The sequence below is a fragment of the Myotis lucifugus genome, unplaced genomic scaffold, assembly GCF_000147115.1.
Source record: "Myotis lucifugus unplaced genomic scaffold, Myoluc2.0 scaffold_140, whole genome shotgun sequence".
NCBI lineage: Eukaryota > Metazoa > Chordata > Mammalia > Chiroptera > Vespertilionidae > Myotis > Myotis lucifugus.
The window spans coordinates 1,998,171-2,008,265 of NW_005871188.1; the positions used below are offsets into that span (position 1 = coordinate 1,998,171).

At 48.9% G+C, this 10,095-nt stretch overlaps 1 protein-coding gene across 1 annotated transcript in view; it reads left to right on the top strand.

Annotated features, from left to right (window-relative positions):
- The first annotated feature begins 275 nt into the window (after positions 1–275).
- NXPE3 (neurexophilin and PC-esterase domain family member 3) overlaps positions 276–10,095 on the top strand; it is a 70,231-nt gene continuing 60,411 nt past the window's right edge. Inside the window, exons 1-2 of the mRNA XM_023758862.1 lie at positions 276–331; positions 9,749–9,916. The gene's annotated coding sequence lies outside the window, so the exon portion shown is untranslated. The remainder of the gene's footprint in view (positions 332–9,748; positions 9,917–10,095) is intronic.

The following is a 10,095-nucleotide window of genomic DNA, read 5'->3' on the forward strand; positions in this document are numbered from 1 at the left end:
TGAAGGCAGCGAGGAGCTGGGCCCAGAGGAGTCCAGGCCCCGGGGCAAGAGCTGCAGGACCGCCAGCGCGCGCAGAGCCCTAAGATGACAACTTCGGGGCCTGGGCTCCCGGCCCCGCCCCTTCCCCCCGTCCCGGCGCTCGGCGCCCCAGGCGGCGGCCGGTCCAGGTCCTCGGCCCGCCCCTCCCGAAGCGCGACCAATCGTGGCCTGGGGTTGGGTGAGACGTAGCGTGTTCGTGCCGCCGGGCCCAGCGGCCCGCATCGCGGCGCCTGAGCTCTGCATCAGTCACCCCCCTGCGCCGGGAAGCGCACGGCGGCCGGCGATCGCGCAGGTGAGTGCGGGTCTGCGGGTTGTGTGCGGGCGCCGGCCTGCCTCTGCCGTCCATTGTCGGCTCCTCGCGCGCGCCTCTCGGCTTCCAAGGTCCTTCCTCCGCGCGCACCGCCTCTGAGTCCGGGTCCCCGGCCTAGAGCCGAGGAAGTGCAGCCGCAGGAGGCAGGGCTGGGGGCGTGGGCGCCTGGGAGGAGAGGCTCCGGCCCTCGGCGGGGGCTGGGTTGCATCCCCGGCCGCCGCAGCCTGGGACGGAGTAGCTCGAGCCGTGGCCGGTCCTGGCTGGGCGAGCATCTCCATCCTCTGTCTTCCCGACTCGCTGCAACACGGGCATGTGCAGTGCAGCCGCAGCGCCGCGGAGCCCGACCTGGGGACCGGCGCTAGGCATCCCTGGCCACCGCCCCTGCAGCCCCATCTCTGGTCTCATCGCTGTTCTGGTCTTACTGACCTCTGGTTCCGGTCGTAGGGGGTAGAACGAGTTTGACTTGACGTGGAGACCCTGTGGCCTGTTGCCCATCTCTGCTCCATCCAAGGCCAGTAGGTGGGAAGAGGGATTCTCAGACAGGGTTGTTGTTGTTTTTTAATTATGTGTACTTGCCTGTTTGTAAACTTTTTATTGCTTTTCATTATTTACTCTAAAGAAAGACTGCTGTCACATTTCCTCAAGATTAAGAGTCACATTGCTCTGATGAGTCTCCCCCATCCACACTGTAGTTCATTATCATCTGGAACATCAGGGTGTGCTTGAACCTGGCAGGATTCCCCGACCCCGATAAATTGTCTGATTCCACAGCAGAGGTGGTAGCGCACGATTTTTCCATAGTGTCGGGTTCTGCTTCTCTTTGATTGCTGAGTATCTTCTCTCCATGTCTGTTATCTTCACAGTCTCTGGGCCTGATAAAGTGCTGTTATTTGTTACTGAGAATGGAAACAAAGAGGTAGATCTCTAAAGCGGGCTTGGCTCTCTGTCCCCTGTGCCCCGGAATTGGGGTGTCCTGAGGATAAAATGTAAGTTTCAATTCAAACATTTCAGAAAGATCATCCCTGACCAAGCATTACAAATAACACACCCTGGCCGCCCTGTACTAGTGGTTCTGCTACCGGCTGCCCATTATAATCATCTCCAGACCTTTATTAAAAGCTGTTTCTTGGACCCTACCCCCACAGATTGTGTCTTGCCATGAGCTTTGCCGCGAGGTTCAGGATCTGAAGGAGGGGCCGAAGCATAAATAAAAATGCTCTACAAGAAATATGAATTTAGAAGGCATTGGGGGCCAGGTGGAGCCTCTTTCTTGAAGAGACACACCAACTTCTGGGTCCCGTTTGCTTTTTATTCAATTGAATACACATTTGCCTTTTAGCAATGCATACAGGCAGATCAAAGGTAAAGTTTGGTATACAATGTAAAGATTATCAGGTCGAAATCTCCTGGAGCCCTTTGCAATTACAGCAGGACTCAGCCCTGCTGAATATCAAAATCCATTGGTCTTCCAATTTTTTTTTTTAATGATTAAGGTATTCCATATGTGTCCTTATCCCCCCTTTGCCCCCCTCCCATTCATGCCCTCACCCCCTGGTGTCTGTGTCCATTGGTTAGGCTTATATGCATGCATACAAGTCCTTTGGTTCATCTCTCCCTCTTACCCCCACCCTCCCCTACCTTCCCTTTCAGAGATGCTTCTCTGTCTCTGGATCTGTTTTTGTTCATCAGTTTATGTTCTTCATTTTATTCCACAAATGAGTGAGATCATGTGATATTTATCTTTCTCAAACTAGAAACACCAATTAGAAAGGCCTTCAAATTTTAACTGTTTGCTTTAGCCTCTGGCAGTGTCTGATACATTTGGTCCTGTGTCCTCGAGGCATTGGTATTTTTAAACGCTTCCAAGATGAGATTAATGTGCATGCAAGGTTGAAGACCATCAATCAACATGTCCTGTTTTTTCTTACATCAGTTACTACTCTGTGACTTACTTAACTGATTTGTTTACTTCTCTACCACCCCTCCCCCCGCCCCACCCCCAATGAAAGCCTGTGAGGTGAGGGTGTGTGAAGGAGAAATTGGATCTGGGAAAACAAGTCCTGCACACCTCTGTCCCTGTTTCATCTTTGTCCCAGGATTGACCTAATTTGGTTGACTCATCATTGTCATGGTCTTGGATGTGTTTCTGTTTCTTTCTTTTTTTAAAAATATATTTTATTGATTTTTTACAGAGAGGAAGGGAGAGGGATAGAGAGTTAGAAACATTGATGAGAGAGAAACATCGATCAGCTGCCTCCTGCACACTCCCCACTGGGGACGTGCCTGCAACCAAGATACATGCCCTTGACCGGAATCGAACCTGGGACCCTTGAGTCCGCAGGCTGATGCTCTATCCACTGAGCCAAACCAGTCAGGGCGTGTTTCTGTTTCTTTAGACCCCGACCTGTTAAGTTTCAAGGTCTTACTCAGTACCTTATGAGACATATAACTGCTCTTTGAAAAGTTGAGATATAAACATTTAAGTTTTGGTTTATTCCATGTAAATCTGTGCTTTTTGTCTTTTATGTAGGGGTCCATGTATTCCAAATTGCAATTGCAATTGCAGACACTTGCTCTGACAGGTACAGTTAGTTACAGGTCATAGGATTTAGAATGGGAACTGTTCCAGAAACTGGATATATGGTTGGTATTCTTTGTGGAATGGTTGTCTAAGAACATTAGCTCCCTAGAGGATGAGGTTGCTGTCTAGTTTTCTGTCCAGTACTCAACTCAGGTTTTTAATGTGTGCTATTGTCAATTGTAATTCCAAGTGACGTAAGCAATCACTTTGTAATTATCTTATGAGATAACTAGTGGCTCAGTGCACGAATTTGTGCACATTGAAAGGAAATTAATTAGAAGAATTCTTTTAATATCGCTATTCGCCCTTTCTCTATAATAGAAATGTCAACCAAATTCACGATTGACAATGACAGATCAGAACACACATGTGGGATTGGCGCCCGTGAGAGCTTTATATGTATTGCACATGCACGAGTCAACTTAGCCTTTTATAGATATAGAATAAACTTGCTTAATTAGACCTGCTTTCTGATTTAGCTAAATTTTTTCCAGCCCAGTGAAGCACCCCAACTTCTCTTTCAGGTAATTGTCAGCAACACAGCAGTAAATATCAACAGATTATTATTGTATATCATGCAGGAAAAAAAAGGGTAAAATATTTAACTGCATCAGTGTTTGACTATATTCTGCGCAGTGAGAAAACCTGAAGTCATTTTCAAGGTCCACCATTTCTTCTTTTCAGTCGAGTTAAGTTTCTAAGCTTTCTAAATCTCTGTCTTCTGGCCAATGAAAAGAAAATAGGATTTCATTGAATCTCCTATCTACCTACTCCAGGACTTCTGTGAGGATCAAATGAGATGAGGCATGGGAAAATGCTTCACAGACATTTGGTTAAAGTATAAAATATTTCCACTTGGCTATAAAGCAAGTTGTGTTCCTGGGCTGAAGAAACTGCAAGGAGGCTAGTTGTTGCTAGGGAGAGGAAGCTGGGTGTTGCTACGTGACGTCATTACCTGGATGGACAGTTAGCATATTAGCCTTTTATATATATAAACTAGAGGCCTGGTGCATGAAATTTGTGCACTGGTAGGACCCCTAGGCCTGGCTGGCGATCAGGGCTGATCGGGGCCTTCCAGATGACAGCCGGGGCCTTCCTTCCTTGGATGCTGGCCAGGGCCTCCCCTGGCTGCCAGCTGCTGGCCGGGGCCCCCCTTCCCTGGCTGCCGGCTGCCGGCCGGGGCCTCCTTTCCCCGGCTGCCAGCCAGGCCCTCCCTTCGTTCCATGCCACCCCCTGGTGGTCAGTGCACATGATAGCGAGTGATAGAACTCCTGGTCTCCTGGTCGAACTCCCGTGGGGACACTTTGCATATTAGCCTTTTATATATATAACCAGTGGCCCGGTGCACGAAATTCATGCACATGAAAAGGGAATTAATTAGAGAAAATATTTTAATATTGCTATTTGCCCTTTCTCTATAATAGTAGTGTAAGAGATGAAAGAAAATTAGTAAAATGTATATGAAAATCTCCCTCCTGTCAGCGTCTGGGGCGCCCTTCGGGGCCCAGCATCAAGTCCCTGCCCACCCACATATGCCTTGAAATTGCACAAGACCCAGACCTGGCTGGCCCCACCCCCGTCCAGCCCCACGGGGCGGGGGGCACAGCCTCAGGTCCCCCGGCCTGGTGCCGGGTGGGAGGTGCAGCCTCAGGTCCTCCGTCAAGCCCAGCCTAATGGGGACCACAGCCTCAGGTCCCCCGTCAAGCCCCACCGGGTGGGGGGGCGCAGCCTCAGGTCCCCTGTCAAGCCCTGGTGGGCTGGGGGCATGGCCTCAGGTCCCCCAGTGCAGACTCAGGTCCACTGGCCCTGGCACTGGGAGGGGGGGAGACCTCAGGTCCCCCGGCCCTAGCGCGAGGGCGTGAGGGCGTGACTAACATTTGCATATTAGCTCTTTATTATATAGGACTAGGGGCCCGGTGCACGAAATTCGTGCACGGGGAAGGAGGGGTCCCTCAGCCCGATCTGCACCCTCTCCAATCTGGGAGCCCTCAGGGGATGTCCTACTGACGGCTTAGACCTGCTCCCCATGGTCCTCTGCTCTCTGCGGACCTGCCTGCTTGAGGCCACCGTAGGCCTGGTGTCTGCTCTCTGTAGGGGCTTGCCTGTCCTTCGCCGCTGGGGTCAGGGGCAAGCAGCGCCCTGCTGTCTTCTCTCTGGCTCGCCACCGCAGGGGCAAGCAGGGCCCTGGTGTCTGCTCTCTGTGGGGGCCCTGCAAGGGACTGCTTGCCCCTGGCTGCCACGGCCAGTGGCAAGCAGGGCCCTGCTGTCTGCTCACTTGCTGCAGGGGACATTCCCGCCTCCTTCCTGGCCGCTTGGTGTGCGCCAGCTTGAGTGCCTGGGTCCTGGGATGTTCCCACCCCAACCCCCAGCCCGCTTGGGAACCTGGCAAGCTTTAGGCCGGAAAATTTCCGGAATTTCGGCCGGCTCAGGGCCCAATGCCACAGGCCCTAACAGGCTCAGAAGTGGCCCTGGCTCCCGAAGGACGCCTTGTCCCTGTTGACAGGGCTGTGGCCAGATTCCCCTCCTGCTCCCAGCCACTCCTGCTGGGTTTCCCCTCAGCTCCCAGCCACTCCTGCTGGGTTTCCCCTCAGCTCCCAGGCGCCTTGGCGGGTTTCCCCTCCCGCTCCCGGGCGCTCAGGCGGGTTTCCCCTCAGCTCCCGGGCGCTGTGGCGGGTTTCCCCTCAGCTCCCGGGCGCTGTGGCCGGTTTCCCTCCCGCTCCCGGGCGCTGTGGCCGGTTTCCCCTCCCGCTCCCAGGCGCTGTGGCGGGTTTCCCCTCAGCTCCCAGGCGCTGTAGAGGGTTTCCCCTCAGGTCCCAGGCACTGTGGCGGGTTTCCCCTCCCGCTCCCGGGCGCTGTGGCGGGTTTCCCCTCAGGTCCCAGGCACTGTGGAGGGTTTCCCCTCCCGCTCCCGGGCGCTGTGGCGGGTTTCCCCTCAGCTCCCGGGCGCTGTGGCCGGTTTCCCTCCCGCTCCCGGGCGCTGTGGCCGGTTTCCCCTCCCGCTCCCGGGCGCTCAGGCTGGTTTCCCCTCCCGCTCCCAGGCGCTGTGGCGGGTTTCCCCTCAGGTCCCAGGCGCTGTGGAGGGTTTCCCTCCCGCTCCCGGGCGCTGCCCATTCCCCTCCGAGCCACTGCCCCTCCTTGCAGCCGCTGTGGCTGGGCTTGCCCTCCCACCTCCCACCTCTGCATCCTTGGCTCCGTTTCTGTCCTCGAGGCCTCTACTTAGCTCCTTTCTGTACCTCTTGGCCTCCATGTTGTCCTCAGTCTTCCCTCGCAACTGGTATATGCAAATTAACCGCCATTTTTAGCTTCTATAATTGAAACATTGTATCTTTTGGAGCTGTTGCTTCAGGAGCTCAGAGCCAGGCGGCAGCAGGCCTGGGAACCTTGGCTTCCTCCTTCACTGGAGCAAGCAAGCCTCCTGTTCCGCTTCCAGCTGCCTGGCTGCCGGCCGCCATCTTGGCTGACAGTTAATTTGCATAAGGATATGCTGATTAGCCAATGGGAAGGGTAGCGGTCGTACGCCAATTACCATGTTTCTCTTTTATTAGTGTAGATTAGGAAATCAGGTACCTAATGGCAGTCTAGGGTTGTTGCAATAGACCAATTGGCTGGTAAGTAGTCTTAATCAAAATTTGGCAAAGCAGACCAAGTAAACTTTTTGTTTGTCTTTAGAATATAGGTAAATATGAAACATGAATAAGTTTGGACTGACACTTCAGAAAGATTTAAGAGCAGGACTGGTCAAGTTTAGGTTCCTCATGGAGTAATCATAATTTTTAGATCTGTCTAGATGCCTCTTGTTTTCTGTAGTGGTAGGGTGAAACATTTAACTACATGATTATTCTACACTTAAAAAAAAAGTCATTGTTGAGAGTATCACAGATGTACCTCTTTTTTCCCCCCAATTGCCCTCCTTCACCTGGCTCAACCCCACCCCAGGCCTTCACCGCTCTATCATCTATGTCTATAGGTAATGCATATATGCATATAAATTCTTGTTATCTCTCCCCTACCCCCTTTGAGATTCGTCAGTGTGTTTCATGTTTCTATGCCTCTGGTTCTATTCTATTTTATTCATCAGTTTATTTTTGTTCATTAGATTTCTTGTTCATTTCTTTTGATTTTTAGATTCAGTTGTTGATAGCTATGTATTTATTGCCATTTTATTGTTAATATTTTTTATCTTCTTCAAGAATACCTTTCAACATTTCATGTAATACTGGTTTGGTGGTGGTGAACTCCTTTAGCTTTTTCTTGTCTGTGAAAAAGCTCTTTAATTACCTTCAATTCTAAATGATAACTTTGCTGGGTAGAGTAATCTTGGTGGTAGGTCCATGCTGTTCATCACTTTAAATATTTCTTGCCACTCCCTTCTGGTATGCAAAGTTTCTGTTGAGAAATTAGCTGACCATCATATGGGCATTCCCTTGTAAGTAACTAGCTACTTTTTCTTGCTGCTTTAAAGATTCTCTCTTTGCCTTTAACCTTTGGCATTTTAATTATGATGTGTCTTGGTGTGGGCCTCTTTAGATTCCTCTTGTTTAAGACTCTGCTTCCTGGACTTGTAAGTTCATTTCTTTTACCAGACAGGGGAAGTTTTCTGTCATTTTTTCTTCATATGGGTTTTTAAAATCTTGCTCTCTCTCTTCCCCTTCTGGCACCCCTATAATGCAAATGTTGGAATACTTGAAGTCCCAGAGTCTCTTTACTTACACTATCTTCTTATTTTTTAATTCTTTTTTTTTTCTCTTCTGATTGTGTATTTTTTTGCTTTCTTTTAATCCAAATTGTTGATTTCATTCTCAGAATTCTCTACTCTGTTGTTGAATCCCTGTAAATTATTATTTATTTCATTTAATGTATACTTAAGTTGTGACTGGTCCTTTTTCATGTCTTTGAAATTCTCACTAAGATCCTTGAAATTCTCACTAAGTCCCTTGAAGCTCTCATTAAGATCCTTGAACATCCTTATAACCATTGTTTTGAACTCTGTATCCAGTAGTTTGCTTGCTCCCATTTCATTTAGTTGTTTTTCTGGATATTTCTTCTATTCTTTCAATTTGTTACATGTTTCTTTGTCTCCACATTTTGTCTGCTTCCCTGTGTTTGTTTCTATTTATTAAGTAGAGCTGCTTTGTCTCCTGGAATTGGTAAAGTGGCCATGTGTAGTAGGTATCCTGTAGGGCCCAATGACTCAGCCTCCCCAGTCATCTGAGCTGGGCACTCTAGGTGCATCCCTGTGTGGGCTGTGTGCACAGTTTTGTTGTAGTTGAGCCTTGATTGCTGTTGGTGTCACTGCGAGGAATTGACCTCCAGGTCTTTTGGCTATGAGGACCAGCTGCGACTACAGTGGAAGAGCTGCTTTGCAGGAGACACCCCTATACAGCAGGACTTGCTTTAGTAGGCTTTGGTGCTCACCAAGTCTGCCTCTTGAGTGTACCACTTGTGGATATGTAAAGTTCTAATCTGGTATGGTCTGAAGTTGTCAATTGGGTGCACTGAGTCTGGGAACCCCCTGGAGGTACAAAGTCAGTCACTGCCTGGGGCCACCTTGCAGGAGCTACAGAGCAATCTGCAGATGACTGCTACTTGTGTTGGGCTTAGAAGTTCCCAGGTGAGGTGTGCTGTGAAGCAAGGCAGGCTGCTGCTACTGCTGGGTTTTGGGCCTCTTATTGAGAGGAATGGGGCATGCTGACACCAACTGCTGCTTGTTTGAGAGAATTTAGGAAAGGTTGAAGCCTGAGCCAGGACAGGCCATTTATGTGGAAAAGCCACTGCAAATGGCTTGGTTGGGATTGCAAATTGGATGGGGTGGGCTCTCAGGGAATCATCAGGCTGAGTGAACAGTGTGAGTCAGGCTAATGGAAACTCAGATATGGCTGCCAGTCAGCTCTGTGATGGGGGAGGTATCTGCATAGGAACAGTGACACCTGTGAGTACCCCTGTCTTGGAGAAAGCTGCCCCCAAGTTCTTGCTCCGATGACAATCTGGTTCCTCCCCTTATGTCTCTGAATCCCCCCAACCCACTGCCCCAGCGCTGAAGCTCAGAGGGAGCGAGTCCAAGTAAGTCTTTGCACTGGCCCTTTGAGTGGAACTGCCTGGGTCTCCAGCAACCTCTGTGTCACTCAGCCACAATTCCTGCTAGTTTTTACAGCCAGATGTTACGGGGACTTCTCCTCCCAGTTCTGGAACCCAGGGCTGGGGGTCTGGTGTGGGGCTGGGACCTCTTGCTCCTCACGGGAGGCCTCTGCAGTCTAAATATTCCTCCTGATTTAAAAAAATGCCACATGTGGGTGTTGGACCAGCCCATTCGACTCCTCTGCCCCCCTACCAGTCTCGATGTGCTTTTTTCTTTACTTCTGTAGTTGTAGGACTTCATTCAGCCAGATTTCAGGTGGTTCTGAATGATGATTGTTTTGCATTTTAGTTGTAATTTTGATGTGTTTGTGAAAGGCAGTGAACACCAGTGTTCACCTACACTGCCATCTTGGTTCTCCAATCATTCTACACTTTAAGAAAAATGACACATGAAGCCTTTACCTTTGGTTTATATATTTTTTTCATTTATATTGCTATTTATAAAGTTTTGACCTTCAGCTCAATTCTGCGAGTGATTTGCCATATTTATGTATATAAATAGCCAGTTACTGTTTTTTTATTGGTAGGAAAGGAAATGTTCCTATCTCCACTCTTCTCACTATGTTGTCCTGAGATCTATGTACATCTCTGCTATAAAATTGTACTCTTGATTTCAAATATGTTTTTCTTGACTTCATTTGAATACCTTTAACCTCTACATCATGGGCTTTTCTCTGTTGCAGCAAGAAGAATGGTATAAAAAATGAAAAAAAATCAGCATGTGTCAAGATAAGGGCTGCTGTTATGATTGCTTGAGATCAGGACTTTACATTGGAAAGAAATTTAGATGTCAATTTTAATTTTTAGTTCTAATAAGCATCTTTATTGGGGACTGGAAAGTTCCAAAAAAGGTAAGTTATGTCATATATATATATATATATATATATATATATATATATTAATATATTTTATTGGATTTTTTTTACAGAAAGGGAAGGGATTAAAAATAACGAGTTTTATACTTCATATTAAAAAAAAAAAACGAATAAGTTGGCGCCTGGATCATACCCCTACAGGGGACTGGGCACTG